General features: G+C 36.5%; 1 pseudogene; it reads left to right on the top strand.

The window, feature by feature from the left end:
• The first annotated feature begins 8028 nt into the window (after window positions 1-8028).
• On the top strand, window positions 8029-17512 carry LOC110578851 (annotated as a pseudogene).
• The last annotated feature ends 4554 nt before the right edge of the window (window positions 17513-22066 follow it).

The raw sequence follows: 22066 nt of genomic DNA, 5'->3' as shown, positions 1-22066 counted from the left end.
TTTTTAAGATTTTATTTATTTATTTGACAGAGAGAGACACAGCAAGAGAGGGAACGCAAACAGGGGAAGTGGGAGAGGGAGAAGTAGGCTTCCCGCTGAGCAGGGAGCCTGACGCGGGGCTTGATCCCAAGACCCCGGGATCATGACCTGAGCCGAAGGCAGATGCTCAACGACTGAGCCACCCAGGCGCCCCCCAACTATGATGATTTTAAAATATATACAAATTTATTCATATTTCTTCCTTTAAAAAGTAGAGACTAATTCCCTCCCAAGTGAATGTGAGTTGTACTTAGTGACTTGCTTCTAATGGATACAATACAGCAGAAGTGACAGGCTGTCACTTCCAAGAGAAGGTCTTAAAAATGTATTGTGGCTCCTCCCTACTCTCTCTCAGATTACTTGCTCTGGGGAAGGTAGTTACCATGTCATGAGGACACGTCAGGTAACTTTATCAGATGCCCACATGGCAAGGAACAGAATATCCTGCCAAATAACAGCAAGGATTTGAGCTTCCTGCCAATCTCCATGTGACTGAGCCATCTTGGAAGCAGTTTCTCCAGCCCCAGTCAGGCATTTAGATGATGCAGACATTTTGATTTCAACCACATTAGAAAAGTTGAACCAGATCCCCCAACTAAGTCACTCTCAAATATCTGACCCATAGTAACTATGAGATAATAAATGTTTATTGTTTTAAGCCACCAAGTTTGGGGGATAATTTGTTACACAGCAATAGATAACAAATAAACTAACCCAGTGGTTTTCAACTGGGGACAATTTTGCATCCCAGGGAACACTTGACAATGTTGTGAGATACTTTTGATTGTCACAACTGATGGGGAGGTAGGGGGAGAGATGTCCATTGCCATCTTGTGGGTAGAAACCAGAGAGTGCTAAATTTCTTTCAGTGCACAAGACAGTACACACAGACACACAGACACACACAGACAGACAGACACACACACACACACATACCCCTGCAGCACTGAAGAATTATCAGACTCAAATGGCAATATAGTGCCAAAGGTGAGAAACCTCGCACTAACTTGTTTTCCCTGCACCTTAAAATTTCCCTCTTTCACATGTACTTATGAAAGAGGTGGGTTTGCTTCCTATCCTTTGTTCCTTTGGGAGCTGCTTTACCTTGTTTTATCCCAGGTCCTAGGCTTTCTGCCACTGGATAATAATTTTACTTTTTCAAGGATTTGGTATAAATGGAATCATTTACTATGTACTTTTTTGTGTCTGGCTTCTTTAGTTAAGCATATTTAGAGATTTGTTCATATTGTGTGTGGCAATGCTCCTTCTTTATTGTTCACTACTACTCTATTGTATGGGTTTGCCAAATTTTTAAAATGTTTGTTCTATTCATGGACATTTTTTTTGTTTCCAGTTTTTGGTTATTATGACTAAAGATTCCATGACCATGTGGTTAAAAATCTTTGTGTTGACATATGTTTTTATTTTTCTTGGGTAAATAATGCCTAGGAGTGGAATTGCTGGGTCATGGTAAGTACATATTTAACCTTATAAGAAACTGCCAACCTGCTTTCCAAAGTGGTTGTACCATTTTCCATTCCTACCAGCAACGTATGTTCCAGTTGTTCCATTTCTTCTCTAACACTTGATAATGTTAGTCCTTTCTGATCTTAGCCATTCTAGTGAATGTGTATTGGTAAGTCATTGTGTTTTCTCTTGTATTTCCCTAATAACTAATGATGTTGAGCATCTTTTCATTTACTTATGGATTATGTGTATATTTTCTCTTGTGAAGTGTCTGTTCACGTCTTTTCCCCATTTCAAACTGTTTTTGTCTGTTCTACATATAATTCTATATACCAGTCCTTCATGAGGTATATATGTGTAAAATCTTTTCTCCCAAATTGTGGCTTACCATAGTGGTCAAACTCTCTATAAAACATATATAAACTCTATGTCTATCCAAGATGAACCCCATTGATCCTGGCCTCCTGGTATCAATACTCTTGTACAGCCCCTCCCCTATATAACTGACCTGTGTGACCAAGAGGAAATTTTGGAAGTGATTCTATGTAACTTCTGAGGCTAGGTCGTAAGAGAGATTGCAGCATCAATCTTGCCCTCCTGGAGTGCTTGTTCTAGTGAAAGCCAGTCTTTCAAAAGACCCACACAGAGAGGAACTAAGGCCTGTTGATAAACAGCTAACAGCAACATGCCAGCTATGGGTGGCCCCTTGGAAGTGGCTCCTCCCACCTCTGACAAGCTTTCAGATGACAGCGATCTCATGTGACACTCCAAGCAGAAATGGCCAGCCACACAAGTCACAGATTCTTGATCCACAAACACTGTGAGAGATAATAGTTTATTTTTGTTTTCAGCCACTATGTTTTGAAGAATTTTTTTACACAGAAACAGATAAACTTACATTTTCATAAGCTGTTTAACAATGTCTTTTAAAGAACAGAAGTTTTTGATGAAGTTCAATTTACCAATTGTTTGTTTTGTGGCTTACGTTTTCTATGACATATTTAAGATATTTTACCTACTCCAGGATAATGAAGATTTTTTTAATCTTTCTTTTTGAATTTTATACTTTTAGCTTTTATATTTGGGTCTATAATACATTTAAGATCAATTTTTGCTTGTGGTGTGAGGAAAGAGTCAATGTTAATTTTTTCCAAATAGATACACAGCTGTTTCAACACCATTTATTGAAAAGGTAATTCTTTCCCCATTGAACTGCTTTGGCAATTTCAGTAAAAATTCAATGTCTATTTCAGGACTCTCTATTCCATTTCATTTAACTATATGTATGTCTTTACGTGAATATCACACAATATTGATTAGCTGTAATTTTTAGAAAGTCTTGAAAATCAGGAAGTATGAATATTTCAAGTTTGTTCTTTTTTCTCACAATAATTTTGACTTTTCCAGGTTCTTTTCATATGAATGTTAGGATTAACTCATTAATTTTTTTTTTTAAACATACCTTGGGGTTGCTTGGGATTGTGAATATGTAGATCAATTTAGGAAGAATTGACCTCTTGACAATATTTAGTCTTCCAATCCCCAGGCATAGATCTCAGTTTATTTAGATGGCTTCTAAATTCTCTTAGCAGTATTTTGTATTTTTTATAGTATTGTATTGCATATACTTATCCTTAAGTATTTCACACTTTTGATGCTATTATAACTGTTATTTTTAATTTCATTTTCTAATGTCTCATTCACAGTATATTTAAATTGATTTTGAATATTGGCCTTGAACTCTGAGATTTTGCTAATGAATTTATTAGTTCTACTAATACTTTATAGATTTCTTGAGCGTTTCCACATACACAGTCATGTCTTTGCAAATAAAGAGTTTTATTTTTTCCTTTTCATTCTGTATGCTTTTATTTCCTTTTCTTGCTTTATTGCACTAGCACATCCAGCACAGTGCTGAACAGAAATGGTGAGAAAGGACATCCTTGCCTTTGTCCTGACTTTAAGGAAACCATTCAGTGTTTTACCATTAAGTCTGATGTTATCCACAGATTCTTTTTTGTATATGCCCTTTACCAGGTTGAGGAAGTTCCCTTCTTTTCCTGTTTGCTGAGAGTTCTTATGATGAATGAGTGTTAAATTTTATCATATGCTATAGGAGGGAGTATCTGTTGAGATGAAATTTTGATGGATTCATCTTGATATGAACCCATCTTGATATGATGGGTTAAATTGATTGATTTTCAAATGTTAAAACAACCTTACATTCTTGAAATAAACCACCTTGACCATGGTGTATTAGACATTTTATTTATTGCTAGGTTCTATTTGCTAAATTTTAAAAGATTTTAAGGAACTTAAGTTCATTGAGGATACTGGTGTAGTTTTTTTTGTTTGTTTGTTATGTCTTTGTCTGGGTTTGTTATCAGGGTAAGGCTGGCCTAATAAAATAATCTTGGAAATGTAACCTCTTTATCTACTTTTGAAAGAAATTGAGTATGATTTTTATTATTTATTTCTTAAATGTTTGAAAGATTTTACCAGTGAAGCTATCTGGGGTAGGAGTTTTCTTTTTGTGAGAGTTTAAATTATAAATTTAATTTCGTTTGTAGATAATATACAATTCAAATTTTCATATCTTCTTGTATGGGTCTTGGTAATTTGTGTCTTTCAAGATATTTTTCCACTTCATTTAAGTCATCAGATTTATTGGCCTAAAATTGTTCATAATATTCCCTTATTATTCTTTAATATTTTTAGGACTGTAGTGATGTCTTATCTTTTATTCCTAATATTAGTACTTTATGTCTTGTTTTTAACTTCATCAGTTTAAGGTTCTTTCAGTTTGATCTCTTCAAAGCAAAAGCTTTGGTTTCATTAATTTGTCCATTTTCTGTTTCATTTATTTTAGCTTTCACCTTTATTATTGCCACATTTAGACTTATTATGGGCTTACTTGCTCTTTCTTTTAAAGTGTACATTTTTCTTTGGGAACTTACCTTTTTTTTACGTTTTTATTTATTTTTTTAGTAATCTCTACCCCCAACATGAGGCTCAAACTCACAACCCTGAGAAACCCTGAGATCAAGAGTGGCATGCTCTTCTGACTAAGCCAGCCAGGCACCACGGGACCTTACTTCTTTTCTAGAATAAGCATTTAGAGCATAAGTTTCCTTCTGAGCGCTGCGTGAGCTTAATCCCCCAAATTTTGATATATTTTATTTTTGTTAGTCCTAAATATTTTCTGATATTTTATGTGATTCCTTCTTGACCCATGAAGTATTAGGAGGTATGTTGCATAATTTTCAAATATTTGGGAACTTACCAGATATCTTTTTGTCATTGTTTTCTAATTTAATTCCATTATGGTCAGAGAATATGCGCTATTATTTCTATCTTTTTAAATTATTGATACTTGTTTTATCCCCCAGCTTCTCAGTGAATTTTTCATTTGTGAAATGAAAATGAAATTCACACATGTGAACAGCGTATTTTCTGCAGTTGTAGGGGAGAATGAAAATTGTTCTATAGATGGTTATTAGGTCAAGTTGAATTGTAATATTTTTCAAGCCTTCTATAGCTTTAGTGAATTTCACCTACTTGCTCTATCAATTACTAAGAGGAATATTGAAGTCTCTCACTGTAATTGTAGATGCATGTGTTCTGTTATTCATGTATTTTAAGGGTCTATTATTAGGTGTATATACATTTGTTTTATCATCTTTATCATTACAAAATTTCCCTCATAATCTGTTAGTCTTATTTGTTTTGGAATTAATAATAATATTAACTTATCCACTTAGGTTTCTTATGATTAGTGTTTGTGTATATCTGTTACCATATTTTACCTTTAATATATCTGTATCTTTATATTTCAAAGTAGTTTTGTTGTAGACAGCGTTGGTTGAACCTTAATTTTTTTTCCAGTCAGGACAATCTCTGCCTTTTAACTGAAGTCTTTAGACCATTTAAATTTAATGGTTATTGATACAATTAGCTTTACATTTATTTGTCTTTTAAAACTTCTTTTATTTTTGTACCATCTTTCTTCCTTCTTTTTCTTTTTTTTCTGCATTGCAATGGATTAGATGAGTATTTTCTTTTTTTAAAGATTTATTTATTCATTTTAGAGAGAGAGACACGAGCGGAAGGGGCAGATGGAGAGGGAGAGAGAATCCCAAGCAGACTCTGCGCCAAGCACAGAGTCCCACGTGGGACTTGATTCCATGACTATGAGATCACGATCCCAGCTGAAATCAAAAGTCAGACGTTTAACCGACTGCCCCACCCAGGTGCCCCTAGATGAGTATTTTTTCAATATTCCATTTTATCTCCACTACTGACTTATTAGCTATAGCTCTTAGTAGTTTTTTAATGTTTGTTTTCATCTTTAGCTCACACAAATAATATTATACCACTTCATATTTAATGTAAGAAACTTGTGGCGGTGTACTTCATCTTCTCCCTTCTTTTTCTTAGTGCTGTTGTTGTCGTAAGTTTAAGTGCTACACGTTATATCTCTATAGTACTTATTAGCATTTTTACTTTAAAGAATCAATTTTTTAAAGATAAAAAAAGGTTGCTATTTACCCACATATACATATTTCCAATGATATTCATTTCTTTGTGTGGATCTGGATTACAAGTTGGTTTCAATTTCCTTCAGCCTGAAGGTCTTCCTTTTATATTTCTTGTAGTAAAGTTCTACTGATAATTATCTCGGATTTTATTTGTCCAAAAGAGTTTTATCTCACTTTCGTTTTTTAAGGAATTTTTTTTGCCAGGTAAAGAATTCTACTTCAATTATTTTTTCCCCTTCAGTTCTTTAAAGATGTTGTGCTTTGTCCTCTGGCCTGAAGTTTCTGATGAAAAGTCTGAAATAATTTAAAATTTTTGCTTCTCTGTAGTAATACATCTTTTTGTTGTTGTTGGAGATTTTTTCCTCCTTTTTGTTGTTATTGTTTCCTTAAAAATTTTTTTTTATCAGTGGTTTTGAGCAATCTGGTTAGTACATATCTTTATGTGATTTGTCCTCCATGAGATTCATTGAACTTCTTGGATTTGTGTGTTTATATGTTTTATTATATTTAGAAAAGTTCGGGCTGTTATTTTTTCAAATGCCGTTTTCCTACCTCCTATTGATCTCTCTTCCTTCTGGAACTCTAATTACACATCTTTAATTAAACATATATAACATATATTACATCATTACCGTTTAGTTTTTTCCCCCCATAAGTCACTGATGATCTGTTTTTGTTGTTGATATTTTAATGTTTGTTTTTAGAGACTTTTTTTCTGTTTGCACTTCGGTTTGGATGGTTTCTATTGCTCTGTCTTGAATTTTACTTTTCTTTTGTAGTACCTAATCTACTGTTAAGACCATCTAGTATATTTCTTATTTCAGATATTATGCTTTTTAACCCTAGAAAGTACATTTGGTATTTTAAAAAAATATCTTCTCTGTCTTCATTATATTTATTTTTCCTTTAAATTCTTTTTTTTTTTTTTAAAGATTTTATTTATTTATTCATGAGAGACAGAGAGAGAGAGACAGAGGGAGAAGCAGGCTCCCAAGGAGCAGAGAGCCCGATGCGGGACTCGATCCCAGGACCCTGGGATCATGACCTGAGCCGAAGGCAGACGCTTAACCATCTGAGCCACCCAGGCGCCCTCCTTTAAATTCTTAAACATGTTTATAATAACTCTTTTATCATTCTTGTCTGCTAATTCCACCATTTATATTATTTCATAGGTTTTTTTTTCTATTGACAGATATTCTTCTGGTGTGAGAAACATGTTTGTGCTTCTTTGCATGTCAGGTAACTTTTTTACTGCCTGCTGGACATTGTCAGTGTGTTCTTGTTGAGTGCTACATTTTTTTTAAGAATGCTAAATTTCAAAACTGTCATATTAGCTAAGTTACTTCATAATCAACTCGATTCTTTTGAGTCTTGGTTTTAAGCTTTTTTTGGTGAGCTGATTTAGAGTAGATTGTACTCTGGGTATTCAAAAAGGCTCATATAATCTGGCTGGCCAGACTCAAACATCTCCAAGCTGTTTGTGAACTTTGAGAATTAGTCACTTTATAGCTCCCTGGTCCATTTTTTGTCCATCCTTGAAGAGTTTCACCTTATGCATGTGTCAGTTGTATTCAATAGCAGTCTCAAGTCACCATGCAGGATTCAATATCTTTTCTTCATGTTCCTTTCTCCTCTCCAGTGCTCCACTCCACAAAGTTCAGTCATCTTCCCAAACTATATTTTCTGTCTCTTCAACTCAGGGGGTTAATTTCACCTTAATATCCATTCAGTCTTTCCCTCCTACTACTCCTGAAGCAGTACAATTCCCAAGCATAAGTTGTTCAGTCTAGAGTAATGTTCTGGGGCCCCAGAAGTTCCATCCATGTTAGTTTTTGGTCCTCCAAGAGTAGTGGAATTGTCTCAGAAGGTGGGGTGAGCTTGGTACTCAGTCTACTGTGGCCATAAAAACTCCAATACCTTCACTTTTGGTGGATATTTCACCAGTGTGATTTACACACTCTTAAATCTTTTTATAATCCAGAACATGGGTATTAGGTAAGTCTCACACAAACATACATATCCATGTATGCATGCATATACATACAAACACAGGTATGCACACATGCACTCATCAAAGACAAAATTTATTTTCAGAGGCTATAAATACATAACTAAAACATTAATTTGGTAATAGTAACTAACACTTTTTGAGAATTTAATATGAGCCAGGAATTGTAAAAAAACAAAACAAAACAAAACACTTTGTATGTATTATCTCATTTTCCTCTTATAAAGTATGAACCTTAGAGAATTTGGGTAATTTGTACAAAGTCTTTCATCCAGTAACAGATGAAGTCAAACTTGAGTACAGGCAGCCTAATTCTAGAGGAGGAGTTGGTAACTGTGGCCTGCAAACTGACACCCATTTTTGTAAGTAAAGTTCTATATCAAGACAAGCATACGCTCATTCTCTTTTGTATGGTCTGTGGCTACTTTTGAGCTACAATAGCAGAGTTGAGTAGTTGCAACATAGACTGTATGGTATACAATGCCTAAAATATTTATTAATTACCCCTTTGCAGGATAAGTTTGCTGACCCTTGTTCTAAAACACAAATTAGGGACGCCTGGTTGGTTCAGTCAGTTAAGTGTCTGCCTTCGGCTCAGGTCATGATCCCAGGGTCCTGGGATCGAGCCCTGCTTCGGGCTCCCTGCTCGGCAGGGAGCCTGCTTCTCCCTCTCCCTCTGCCTGTCCCCCTGCTCATGCTTTCTCTCTCTTTAAGAAACAAACAAAAAACAAAACAAAACTATATTTTTCAGCATACCAAAAATAGCGCATCACGAAGATGTATGCTACACACTTTAAAAATGGCTGTCTCCATCCTCTAGAATGAAAAGTTTCTAAGAGGGGATGTTTTGTCTACTATGTTCACTACCATGTCCTCATTGCCTAAGACAGAGCTTAGCATAGAGTAGGTCCTAAGCCGTGTAACTCTTAATGATGATCCCTGACTATACAAATTATTATCTGATTAAACTCTAAGGTAGGACTTTATCCCTCCCTAGCTAAACCTATAATAAACGGTGGGTTCTTTCCTTCATTTATGCTTTCTTTTCCCACTGATTCATAATGCCACCTTTAAAAATTATCATTATTATCACAGGCTGAATTACTACATGTACTAGTTAACCCAGTTGTCGGTTAAGGTTGGCCTACCCTTTGATATTTAAATAAAATTGGCTCCAACCCCTTAGTCAACATTCTATGAGAAGTCCAATCTCTCTTTATAAATTCTCTGAATCTCCAAGAGAATATATTTACATGGTCTGTTCTGGCTTTGTAAATCAGCTTCTAATTAACTTCTGCTTTTACATACATCTTATCCCACATGTCTGGCCTCTTCTCTGCTTCACACTAGACATGAATTTCAAGACTCTTTTTCTTGGATTCCTTCTTACTACCCCCACCCCCTCAAAAAAGAAAACCTCACTCATGAAAGTTATTCTCTGTGTGTAGCATTCTTCATTGACAGTTAGAAGAGACAAGGGGGGGCACCTGGGTGGCTCAGTCATTAAACGTCTGCCTTTGGCTCAGGTCATGATCCCAGGGTCCTGGGATCGAGCCCCACATCGGGCTCCCTGCTCAGCGGGGAGTCTGCTCCTCCCTCTCCCACTCCCCCTGCTTGTGTTCCTTCTCTCGCTGTGTCTCTCTCTGTCAAATAAATAAATAACATCTTAAAAAAAAAAGAGAGAGACAAGGGGGTTTTCATGCAGCAGTGCAAACAATTTAAAATTGATCTTAAGAATCACAAAATTCTACTACTGACCCCAATATTACACTATATGTTAATTAACTGGAATTTAAATAAAAACCTAAGAAAGAAAAATTAAATAAATAAAATTGATCTTAAAAACTCCCTGTTGTCAAAAAGCCTTCAGCCTATCTACAGCCAGGAATTTCTCACTGGCCACTTCTCCCCACAAGGGTGGATTTTTCCTCTGTTTACTCTCTTTTCATATAAATTTTTCATTTTTAATTTTTTGGGCAGAGTCGTTTGTCTTCTTGTTGCATTATCTTCCTCCAGCCTATGCGCCTAGGCTCTCACCTTTTACCCTTGTGCAATATATTAAGATATCTTTCTCAACAAAGGGATTTCTTTCCCAAGAGAAATTCTAGTACGAGATGTTAAAATTGGTTTTTTTTTCATTCCATTAAACAATAATCTATTTCAGGGCCATCTATTCTCTTCCTTTTAACTGTCTTTCTATTTCTGCAACCATTAGCATCACACTTTTAATTACTATAGCTATAGTATATAGTTTAATATCTATAAGCAGGGTTAATATACCAAACGCTTAACAACTGGTAAAGCACAAGTGTGAACCAATTGAACTAAGCAATCATTAACAGAGGGCTGACACAGATCACAGAATATAACCATAAGGGTATGTATAGGCTACCTTTATAAGATTTTATTTATTTATTTATTTATTTATTTATTTATTTATTTATTTATTTGACAGAGAGAGAGAGGGAACACAAGCAGGGGGAGTGGGAGAGGGAGAAGCAGGCTTCCCGCTGAGCGGGCGATAGGCTACCTTTAAAGGAAAAGTTCTTCATTACTCTTCCTTTTCAAAATATCTAGTTTTTATTCTCACATGATTGTTATTATCAGTTATATTCGTCCTTTTGTCCAATTAAAAAAAAAAACTCATCAGGTTTGCCATTGGGATTGCACTAAACGTATAGATTAATTTGAAAACAACAACAACAACAGCCACAACAACAACAGAACATTCTCCTGAGCTCTGAGAAGGACAGAGGGGCTAAAGGTTGAATCAATTGCCAATGACCAATGATTTAATCAGTCATGTCTATATGATGAAGCCTCCATAAAAACCCAAAGAACAGGGATTGGAGAGCTTCTGGGTTGGTAAACACATGAAGATTTGGGGAGAGTGGCACACCTGAAGAGGGCATGGAAACTCCCCACCCCTTCCCATATACCTCACCCTATGCATCTCTTCCATCTGGCAATTCCTGAGTTATATTGTTTTATAATAAACTGGTAAAGTGTTTTTCAAAGTTCTATGAGCCAGTCTAGCATATTAATCCAACCCAAAGAGGGAATCGTGGGAACCTCCAATCTCTAGCCAGAAGGTTAGAAAAACAGGTGACAACGTGACAACCAGACTTGCGACTGGCACCGTAGAGAAGAAGGGGAAGTCTTATAGGACTCCCCTCATAAACTAATGGGATCTGATGCTATCTCCAGGTAGATAATTTCAGAAATGAGTTAAATTATCAGATACCCAGTCATTGCTTGCTGTTGAAAATAAAATACACACTAGCATTGTATTAATAGGTTTCCCTATAGTGATATATCTTTGCATTCCTATATTAATCTTTTCTTGTTTGTTACGTTTTTATATTAAACAGTCTATTGAAAGCACTTGGCATTTATGCTACCCTCTTCTGAGAGGCTGCAGAGTGCATGGAATACTTATAGCCTCAACTGAGGGATTCATTTTTGCCCAACAATACTAACACCGGACAATAGCTGAGCAGAACAATGATGGGTTCTGGAGCCAAAGATACTCATTTAAAAATTAACCTGTAGCTTAGGACATGACCTGGAATAAAGGCTTTGCCAACACCCTTCTGAAAAGTGATGGCAGAATTAGACACTCTGAGAGAGATACAGGTAACAGGATGGCATGAAAATAGAGAGTCTTTATAGAAAGACACAGTAATCAGAAGTCAAGAGGTAAAAGTAAAAACAGGTAGAGGAGGGCGCCTGCATGGCTCAGTTGTTAAGCATCTGCCTTTGGCTCAGGTCATGATCCCAGGGTCCTGGGATTGAGACCCACATCAGGCTCCCTGCTCGGTGAGCCTGCTTCTCCCTCTCCCTCTGGTGCTCCCCCTGCTTGTGCTCTCTCTCTCTTTCAAAATAAATAAAATCTTTTAAAAAAACACAACAACAACAGGTAGAGGGAAGTGACAGTGAGGTAGAAACAGTCATTGCAGAAGCAGAGATAAGTTTAGCCATATGGGAGAGAACCTAGAGTAGAAAGCAGCAGGTACTTGCTGCTGAGGGACAACAGGGTGAACAGGACCCCCCGCTGGATCACTGTAGTTACAGAGACACCAAACACCTATGTGTCTTGAATGGCATTCCAGCTTTTCAGGAGGCCTGACCATATGACTGCTGAGAGACTGTTTTTGCGTATGTCCCCGTATATCAACTGAATTTACCTGCATATGGCTTTTTTGCTGCCAGATAAACCTAACTAATGCTATTATTTTCTTAAAGTATTGCTAGGTCCAATTTTCTAGTTTAAGGAAATTTTTTCAGTATTCATTCGGAAGCTTTGGCTGTAATATTTCGTGTGTGTATGTGCATGTGCTTATGTGCATGCTATCTTTGTAGGTTACATATTTTTCTGTTACATCCTATTTCCTTCTTTAGTGGACCTTCTGTATTATCTGTCCTAACAGTTTTACTTTGCTGAATTTCACAAAATCACTTGTAGTTTATAATTGCTATTATTGCATAGTTTTCCTTTACCCTTATATTTGATGAGAGTATGTCACATGGAGAATATATTTTAAAAAATATATAGCTTTGCGAAACTGAATGCCAAATTCCAAATAAAATTCAAAACTTTAGAACACTGTAGTTGGGGTGCCTGGGTGGCTCATTCGGTTAAGCATTAGCTGCCTTCAGCTTGGGTTATGGTCTCAGGGTCCTGGGATGGAGCCCCACATCAGGCTCCCTGCTCAGCGGGGAGTCTGCTTCTCCCTCTGCTTCCCCCCACCCCTGGGCTCGTGCACGCACGCTCTCCCTCTCTCTCTGTCAAATAAATAAATAAATAAAATCTTAAAAAAAAATAAAACCCTGCAGTATATTTCTTAGAGAACTCTACTTCCTGAAGTATCCAGAATTCATTATATGGAAATGTCATGCAATTTTTCTTGCACAGGTTTTTAAAATTTAGTATCATGGTAGGTTCAGGAATCCAGGTGCCCATAGATTGGTTGTATTAATGACCCCACTTAATGACTTCTTTGGATCCACAATGTTTTTCCTATAGCTTTAAAGTTCCATCTCACCCTGACTCTCTGCTTGGGCATGTGACTTGTTTTGGTCAATAGGATGTTAGCCAACATGACACAAACAGAGGCTTTATAGAAAGGTGCGTGTGCTTTTTTGTTGCCTTCTTGCATGATTGGGCCTGCTCACTCTTCCCCTCTGCCATGCTACAAGAACATGTCCAGCTGGTGTGCAGGAAGGATATGGCAGACATGTGGAACAGGGCTAAGTTGTTTCAGACATCTGAGCTTGGGCCATCCTGGTTTAGCCAATTGCCAGCCAGCCCTCAGATACGTGAGGAAATCCAGATGAGATCAGAAGAAGCTTCCAGCTAAAGCTATTCAATATCGACAACCTGTAGTGAACTAAATAAATGTTTATTATTTTAAGACACTGGGTTTGGGTGGTTTGTTATGAAACATTATTGTGGCAACAGATAATACAGAGATACCAACGTAATAATTAATCAATGAGGGGACATCACTATGTATGTGAGGTACCAAGTCAGAGATAATATTCACAGATGGTAGATATTTTCATATATTCATAACTCTTTTTGTATTCTTCTGTCTCTGGAAAAATTCACTTATTATCCCAGGAGTGGTAATGGTACAGAGAATGTTCCCCTGTAGCACTTTAGCAGCATTTTAGGCACGAGACTTGCCAAAAAAGAAATGTGACTTTGCTTATTACGCAGTCTTTTGGTACTTGAAGTGTTAAGAAGATAAATGGATTTTATGTGATCAGGATGGTAAAGATACATTACATTCTCTGCCTCAAATTCTCATGTGGATTTAAGTTGTTGGTGAGAAGAAATGAGAATATAATCAGGTTTGTGAATGCTTGTAGCTATGATTTTTCCTGATGACTAGTAGATTACAGAATGCCTTTTAAAGAAATCTTAGCTGTCAGGTGAAGTCTTATTCTTAAATTAGATAGATGCAGGTTTCTAAATAGAAAATAGGAGTTTCAGCTCCAGTTAACAAATATTTATTGATCATCTATTCTGTACTAAGCATTATAAATACAGACTCTGAAAATTAGCCTCTGCCCTAGAGGCACTTAGAGTTCAGAAAAGAGACAGACAAATAAATCATGACAGACAAATAAATGCTATTGTAAGTACAATGATGGGTGACACACACAAAGGTGGTTGAGGAGGTATCAGAGGGTGGGTGGGGGCTGTGGTTGTCCAAAAAGTTTAAAGAATAAGTAGATTTGGAGAAGTAAAAGAAGACCTTAAGTGGGAAAGGATTCCAGCAAGGAGCAAAGCATGAACAATGATCTGGAGTGTGGAAAAGCATCATATAGGAAACTACAGAACATAATGTGGGACCTGAAGTTACACACATGTAACCAAAATATATATATGTATGCCAAAATATAATCAAAGACTTGTTAGATATTTGCTAGTGTTATCAAATATGCAATTATTTTTGGTAATAGAGATTTTTGTTTTCTTTTACATATTGGAAAAATAATCTTTGTGCTTTTTAGTACCTTCTGCATATCTGTAAGTTCCATGTGGACTGAAAACAAGTTTATCTTACTCTTCTGCATCTCAGCACCCAGTACAGTGCCTGAAATTTCATATGAATTCAGTACATGTTTGTTAAGCAAATTACTGAATTCTTGAACCTGTCAGCCTTTGCCAAAATCCAATAGAAACTTATCTTTTAAATTACTCTTTTTTAATTTATTCATAGAGTAATTTTCTTGAATAATTTGTCTTTCTCAAATTGTCTTCAATAAAAGCTTAATCTTCTGTTTTATAATTCTCCCTATTTTTGGATTTTAAAATATATGCTGTCAGTATTGTTTCTCTCCCCATACATTCATCTATGTATTCATCCAAGATACACTTACTGAATACTTGATTATGTGCCAACATTGTGCTCCACCCCAGGGTGGAGTAGTAACAAGTCAGACCTGGTCTGACCATCAGTGGGACTTATTTTCCAGTGAGGAAAACAGACCAATATTGAATTAATAATTTACCAGCACATTGCATGTTACATATAAAATTGAATAGTTTTATGAGCGTGTGTAACAGCTTCTTTTGGCCTCTATTCAATATGAATTATTATATGATGATTATATAGCATGTTTACTTTATCATATTTTTAGTTTGTGTTCTCTACTTTCTGTTTTGCTATGCCACCATTATAATTAATGTGTGGTACATAGAAAATACACTATAAACATTACTTAATGGAATGAATGAATGAAAGAATAAATGAATTTTATTAGAACCCTGACCCGTAGTTTATTGGTTTAATTTCTGCGTAAAATGAAGTTATTAGTCAAATCTATTTGGTTATCTGGTTTTAGTCAACAAATATTCATTGGAATTTTGTGTAAGTTATGTGGCAGAAGTGGGAATTCAAAAAAGAATAAAAGGTTTCCTGCCCTTACAGAAATTGTAATTCAGGCAAACAAGATAATAGCATATGAGAAGCTAAACATTTAGCACAAGAAAACATACATATTGTATATCTTCTAGACAAAGGACTGTGCTGGGTAATGTGAAGAATAAAGAAAAGAGTATACCATGACTTCCGGTTACTTATAATTTAGGTGAGGAGACAAGACAAATATATTTACAATGAAAATAATACCAAACAATAAATGGTACATTCTGGAGCTCAAGATAATAAGAGTCTCAGGACTTCAGCGGATGGAAATCTTCCAAAGCATTAGCATGTTTTCTCACGCAACCAAACATTAGAACAGTTACTCCAAAGTGAGGTGTATGTATTTCAGGGGAGCACCAGGCCATCCATTGTACTTTGGGAAGAAAATATTAAAACTTCTACTTATTTAAAAATAACTTTAAAAGGAACTAATCCTTACTAACATTTAATAAAAAAGATTGCCAAGGGGCCATCACAGTCTGTAGCCGTGAATGTCCTGTGTGAGGATTTAACCTGGTTATCACATGGAAGCAAAGGAGTGGGAGTTGCATTTCCCAGAACAAAGGGGCAGCTCTTCCCATTTCTTCATCGTGAGGTGTTGCAGGTTATCTGGCTGTTTTAAGTTCTACCTATACTAACCTTCATGAAATGGACAAATGACTTAAACAGTCCTCCAAAGAACAGCAGATAAAATTAATAATACAAGCACAATTGGGCTAAAAAGAAAATCTTAGCTGTGATACTTTTCTTTGTGAACATGCTTTTTGGCAATTACAGTATTGAATAAGATTTATTCAGATATTACAAAAAGTCACCTCCCCTTAGATTCAAAGTTATGATGAAACTATATGAAGTGTGGGTTTTTTGTGTTGTTATTGTTAATGAAGATCCTCATGTCATACACCGTGCCTTGAGATAGCTCGGAATTAGCAAGACATTAAAAAACTAAGCATCCAAAACATAAGGACAATCTTTTGCAATTTTTTCATAAGTTTTCAAAGTCAAGAGTTACTCAACCTGGCATTAGTGAAACTTTACTAAACTCAAAAACAAATATTTAGAAGTTTACTTATTAAAAAAGACCACTTGGGCTTTCCACACCACACAGGAAGGGGTCCATAGGGTGTTGTCTCAAATTAAAGGGAATCTCTCACAATATCCAGAGCCCTTGATGTCCTGCAAATGAAGGAGGATGTCCTCAAATTCCTGGCAGCAGGAACCCACCCAGCTGGCACCAACCTTGACCTCCAAATGGAACAGTACACCTACACAAGGAAATGTGATGGCATCTGTATCATAAATCTGCAGAGGACCTGGGAGAAGCTTCTGTTGGCAGCTTGTACCATTGTTGCCATTGAAAACCTGGCTCCTGTCAATGTCATATCACCCAGGGATACTGGCCAGTGAGCTGAGCTGAAGTGTGCTGATGCTAGCCACTTCTATTGCTGGCTGCTTCATTCCTGTAGACTTCACTAACCAGATCCAGGCAGCCTCTGGGAGCTGAGACTTCTGGTGGTTACTGATCCCAGGGCTGCCCACCAGCCTCTCACCAAGGCATCTTACGTTAACATCGCTCTGTGTAACACAGACTCTCCTCTGCGCTATATGGACATTGCCATCCCTTGCAACAACAAAGGAGCTCACTCAGTGGGTCTGATGCGGGGGATGCTAGCCCAGGGAAGTTTTGTGCATGTGTGGCACCATTTCCCATGAACACCCATGGGAGGTCATGCCTGATCTCTACTTCTACAGAGATCCTGAAGGGATTGAAAAAGAAGGGCAGGCTGCTGCTGTGACCCAGGAGGGATTTCAGGGAGAATGGACTGCTCCAGCTCCTGAGTTCACCGCTACTCAGCCTGGAGTCACAGACTGGTGTGAAGGCGTGCAGGCGCCCGCCCTCTGTGCTGATTCAGCGGTTCCCCACCGAAGACTAGAGCGCCCAGCCGACCAATGAGGACTGGTCAGCAGCTCCCACTGCTCAGGCCACTGAAAGGGTAGGAAGGACCACTAAGTGGTCTTAAGCTGCTCTTTCACAAAGGCAAACAAAATGGAAATAGGTTGATGGAAAACTGTTTTTCCTTCCAGAGTGAATAAGACTGGAATAATTCATGAAGCAGTAAGCCACGAACTAACATCCATTCCTTCGTCACTAGTGATGGAAGATACAGAGAAAACATCGCTGAAGCTGAAGACTTTGAGAAACAGGTGAGACAAATTATGTAGCATTAGAATTTATGTAGTGATGGGTGCCTGGGTGGCTCAGTTGGTTAAGCGACTGCCTTCGGCTCAGGTCATGATCCTGGAGTCCCAGGATCGAGTCCCGCATAGGGCTCCCTGCTCGACAGGGAGTCTGCTTCTCCCTCTGACCCTCCTCCCTCTCATGCTCTCTGTCTCTCATTCTCTCTCTCTCAAATAAATAAAATAAAATCTTAAAAAAAAAAAAGAATTTATGTAGTGATAGAAGTGGGTGGATATATTGGCATTTTTATTGTGTCTCAGATTCTATTTGCTAGATTGTATTTCAAAAAGAAAATTCATGATTGATCACAATTTTGTGCCTTTAAAGAAGTTACTGTACACCTGAAGCTAATATTATACTGTATGCTAACTAACTGAAATTTAAAGAAAAACTTTAAAGAAAAAGAAGAATTTACTGAAAAAGGTAAATTCTCAACAATAAGAAAACCCTTACCAAATTTCTTTTAAAAATGTTTTATGGGAAATATATATTATGATGGAGCTGATGCTTTGCCTGCAATTGAAAATTCAAAAATATTCTAGGTAATGTTTTTACATGTGAAATCTCTTAACTGCCTACCATTTATAGGCAAGCTTTTCTTTCACCAGAGAAACTGAAGCCAGAAGTGCATCAACATTGGTTCTTAATTTCACAAAAACATGAGCCTTTAAAATATTGTCAAATATTTACATGACTTAATGGCATAGGGAATAACAATGATAATATTTGTGATCATAGAGAATTTTACTGGTTATTTCATTGAAAAATACTAAAACTGCTGTTGAATTTAAAGACAAATTAAGCTTTTTATTTACAAAAAGGTGTTTAAAATTTGCCGACCTTTTCACTGATGACAAAAGATTTATCAATAAAGTGCTACTTAGCAAATATTTAAAAACAAGCATGCTTATTCTTTAGGTATAATTAAAGTAAACTTTTTTTTCAATAAATGAGAAAGTAAACAACCTTTTTTATTTTTAGGTATAATTGACATACAATATAATATTAATTTCAGGTGCATAACAGTGATTAGACATTTGTATACATTACCAGGCGCCTGGGTGGCTCAGTTGGTTAAGCAGCTGTCTTCGGTGGCTCAGGTCATGATCCCAGGGTCCTGGAATCTGGAATTGGCTCCCTGCTCAGTGGGGAGTCTGCTTTTCCCTCTGCTCCTCACCCCTGCTTGTGCGTGCGCTCGCTCTTTCTCTCAAATAAATAAATAAAATCTTTAAAAAAATTTTTAGACATTTGTATACATTACAAAAGGATCACCACAATAAGTCCAGTTACCATACAGCATACAAAGTTAATACAATATTAACTATATTCCCCATGCTGTACATTATATTCCTGTAACTTATTTATTTTATAACTGGAAGTTTGTATTTCTTAATCACCTTCAGCAATTCCCCCCTCAAACACCCTCCCCTCTGGCAACTACCAATCTGTTTTCTGTAACTATGAGTTTGGGTTTTATTTTGTTTTGTTTGTTTCATTTTTTAGATTCCACATGTAAGTGAAATCAGCGGTATTTGTCTTTATATGTCTGACTTATTTTGCTTAGCACCTCTAGGTCCATCCATGTTGTCACAAATATAACTTTTGAAATAGAATTTTCTACCCTATCTAAATATCTTCCAAATGAAGAGTGTTGAATCCTTTTATTTTTAAAAAAAAAACACAATGCCTACATCAAAGTGAGATCAAGGAGAACTGAATTTCCTGTTTGAATTTCAACAAAAAGTTTTATATAATTGATCCCTGGGCATAAAAAATGAGTATCATAATTTAATAACTAAAGACTAAGATATAATTTGTCCATTTGAAGTATTTTTTCATCTATGATAGCCATTAAAATTAAGCATTGCATCAATAGAATCTAGAATCCAAGCCCTCAAAATATTATATCCCTAAATATTATGGCAAGATTAAAATAAGATGATCTTACAAAGTATGAGCAAAAAAATTTTTATGTTATTGATAAACATAATAAAATATCACTTTAGTTTAAAAAATTTGCTTTATTATTATCTAACCTTTCTCTTTTTTCCCTTATGGTTGTTAAAATATCAGTATAAATAACAATATAAAAATACATGCATTCAATTTGTAAATAAATGTGTATAAATATATACACAAATTTACTCTCTGTCATTTAGTATAGATTTGGGTTCAAATATTTTCTACTGATCAAGATATGTGATCAAAAAAATTTGGAAATCATTGGCTTGGTAAAAGGGATGTAAGGGCCTTTTAGAGATTAGTTAATCTGATGGAGTAACATGACATAATTGGGGAAAACACAGGAGCAATATAAAAAATCTATTACTATAAAATAGAAAAAAAGTGGGAATAATTTCGTGTAGAGATTAATAGTTTTACACTTTTGAAAACTCTCTTATAACACCACTGTGCTCATTTCAGTTCAACATTTGTAGGGTACGTAGTGTGCTCTGCTTGGCTCTGGCAATGAAAAGATGAATAAGATGGGGTGTCCTGTCCAGAGCTACCCACTGTCTAATGGGGAAAATAGAGGTTTGTGACCATATGAAGTAGTGGAATCATATGAATTAATAGGTAATTTCCATAAAGTATTGTAAGCGGTATACAAGGGGGTTCTATGAATAATATAAGATGATATCTAGTGAAGTCTGATGGGATAGGGCTAGAGAAGGCTTTCTGGTGGAGGTGGTGCCTGAACTAAGCTTTTTTTTTTTTTTTAAGATTTTTATTTATTTATTTGACAGAGAGAGAGATAGCAAGAGCAGGAACACAAGCAGGGGGAGTGGGAGAGGGAGAAGCAGGCTTCCCGCCGAGCAGGGAGCCCAATGTGGGACTCGATCCTAGGATCCTGGGATCATGACCTGAGCCGAAGGCAGACGCTTAACGACTGAGCCACCCAGGCGCCCCCGAACTAAGCTTTCTTAAGACTACATTAGAGGGCGCCTGGGTGGCTCAGTTGGTTAAGCGACTGCCTTCAGCTCAGGTCATGATCCTGGAGTCCTGGGATCGAGTCCCGCGTCGGGCTCCCTGCTCGGCAGGGAGTCTGCTTCTCCCTCTGACCCTCTCCCCTCTCATGTGCTCTCTCTCATTCTCTCTCTTTCAAATAAATAAATAAAATAAAAATAAAATAAAAAAAAAAAAAAAAAAAAAAAAAAAAAAAAAAAAAAAAAAAAAAAGACTACATTAGAGAATAATATAATTGATTCATAATGAGGAATTTGAATAAATTAGGAAGTATTCATGATGTTGTTTCATTTTGTTTAATGAGGCAGAAAAATCTGTAAGACAATTTATAAAGATTTCTGTCTTTATAAAACATTTTAAGTTTTGATTGCTGGAGGTATAAATTTCAATTATTTGGAACATTCTTCAGACTACACTTGTGCCAAATCAATAATATATTTTCTTTTACTCTTCCTCATTCAGTCAACAATTCTTGAATATTGACTCTCTTTCAGGCTCACCGAGCTAGGTGCCCAGGAATAAGTAGTCAAATAAGACAGTGTTTCTGCCTTTAAGAGACTTAAAGTAGCATTGCAGACATAGTGTTGTAAAGCAATACATGTAAGTTAGCATGAGAACGGCTGAAATAAAAATTGAAACGATGTGCATGTTGCACTTGATCAAAGGAGAGACTAATGATCTTCTCCCGAAAGAGAAGAAAGTGGGCCATGTCAGAAAGGCTTTCCAGATGAAATGATGGTTAATCTAGGTCTTGAAGAATGACTAAGACTTTGTCAAGATGGTGGAAGGAAAGACATTCTAGGGAGAAGAACCAGCATATGTAAGTGCAAGCAAGCCTGCCGCCGTTTTCTAGCCCCTTATAATAATTTTCTATTCACATTCTTATTCACCATTACTTCACAACTTCTTGCTTAGCTAGACTAATTCTGTTAGATCAAGATTTACAAGATGTCTCTCTTCAGCATGTCTACAATCTGATTTGCCTTTGGAAAATGGAAATATTTAGAACTACATTCTCACTAACAATGGACAATTTAAGCATTCATATAAGTTGGAGACGCGAGATCCTTTATAGGCAGTCATTGGCCCGGAAAGTATGGCCTCACTGGTAGTTGTGGGTGATGACTGGACCTTATAGCATCACTGGACCTGTTGGCTAATCATTGCCTACCTCACCCTGCCTTCCATCTAAGAAAAACTCTCCCGTGACCACACCCATGGTTGCCATGTTTGTAGCACAGGTCTTAAGATCCTTAAGTCTAGGGTCTCACCACAGCTGACTGGACAGATAACTCCGAGAAAAACAACCCAAAGCACAGTTGGGCCGATCAGATTCTCTTTCTGAGAATCCGAGGTTACGATGTTATGC

The sequence above is a fragment of the Neomonachus schauinslandi genome, chromosome 4 (assembly GCF_002201575.2).
Source record: "Neomonachus schauinslandi chromosome 4, ASM220157v2, whole genome shotgun sequence".
NCBI classification, from domain to species: domain Eukaryota; kingdom Metazoa; phylum Chordata; class Mammalia; order Carnivora; family Phocidae; genus Neomonachus; species Neomonachus schauinslandi.
Note: the sequence above shows the minus strand (reverse complement) of the source record. Positions and strands in the feature narration are given on the sequence as shown.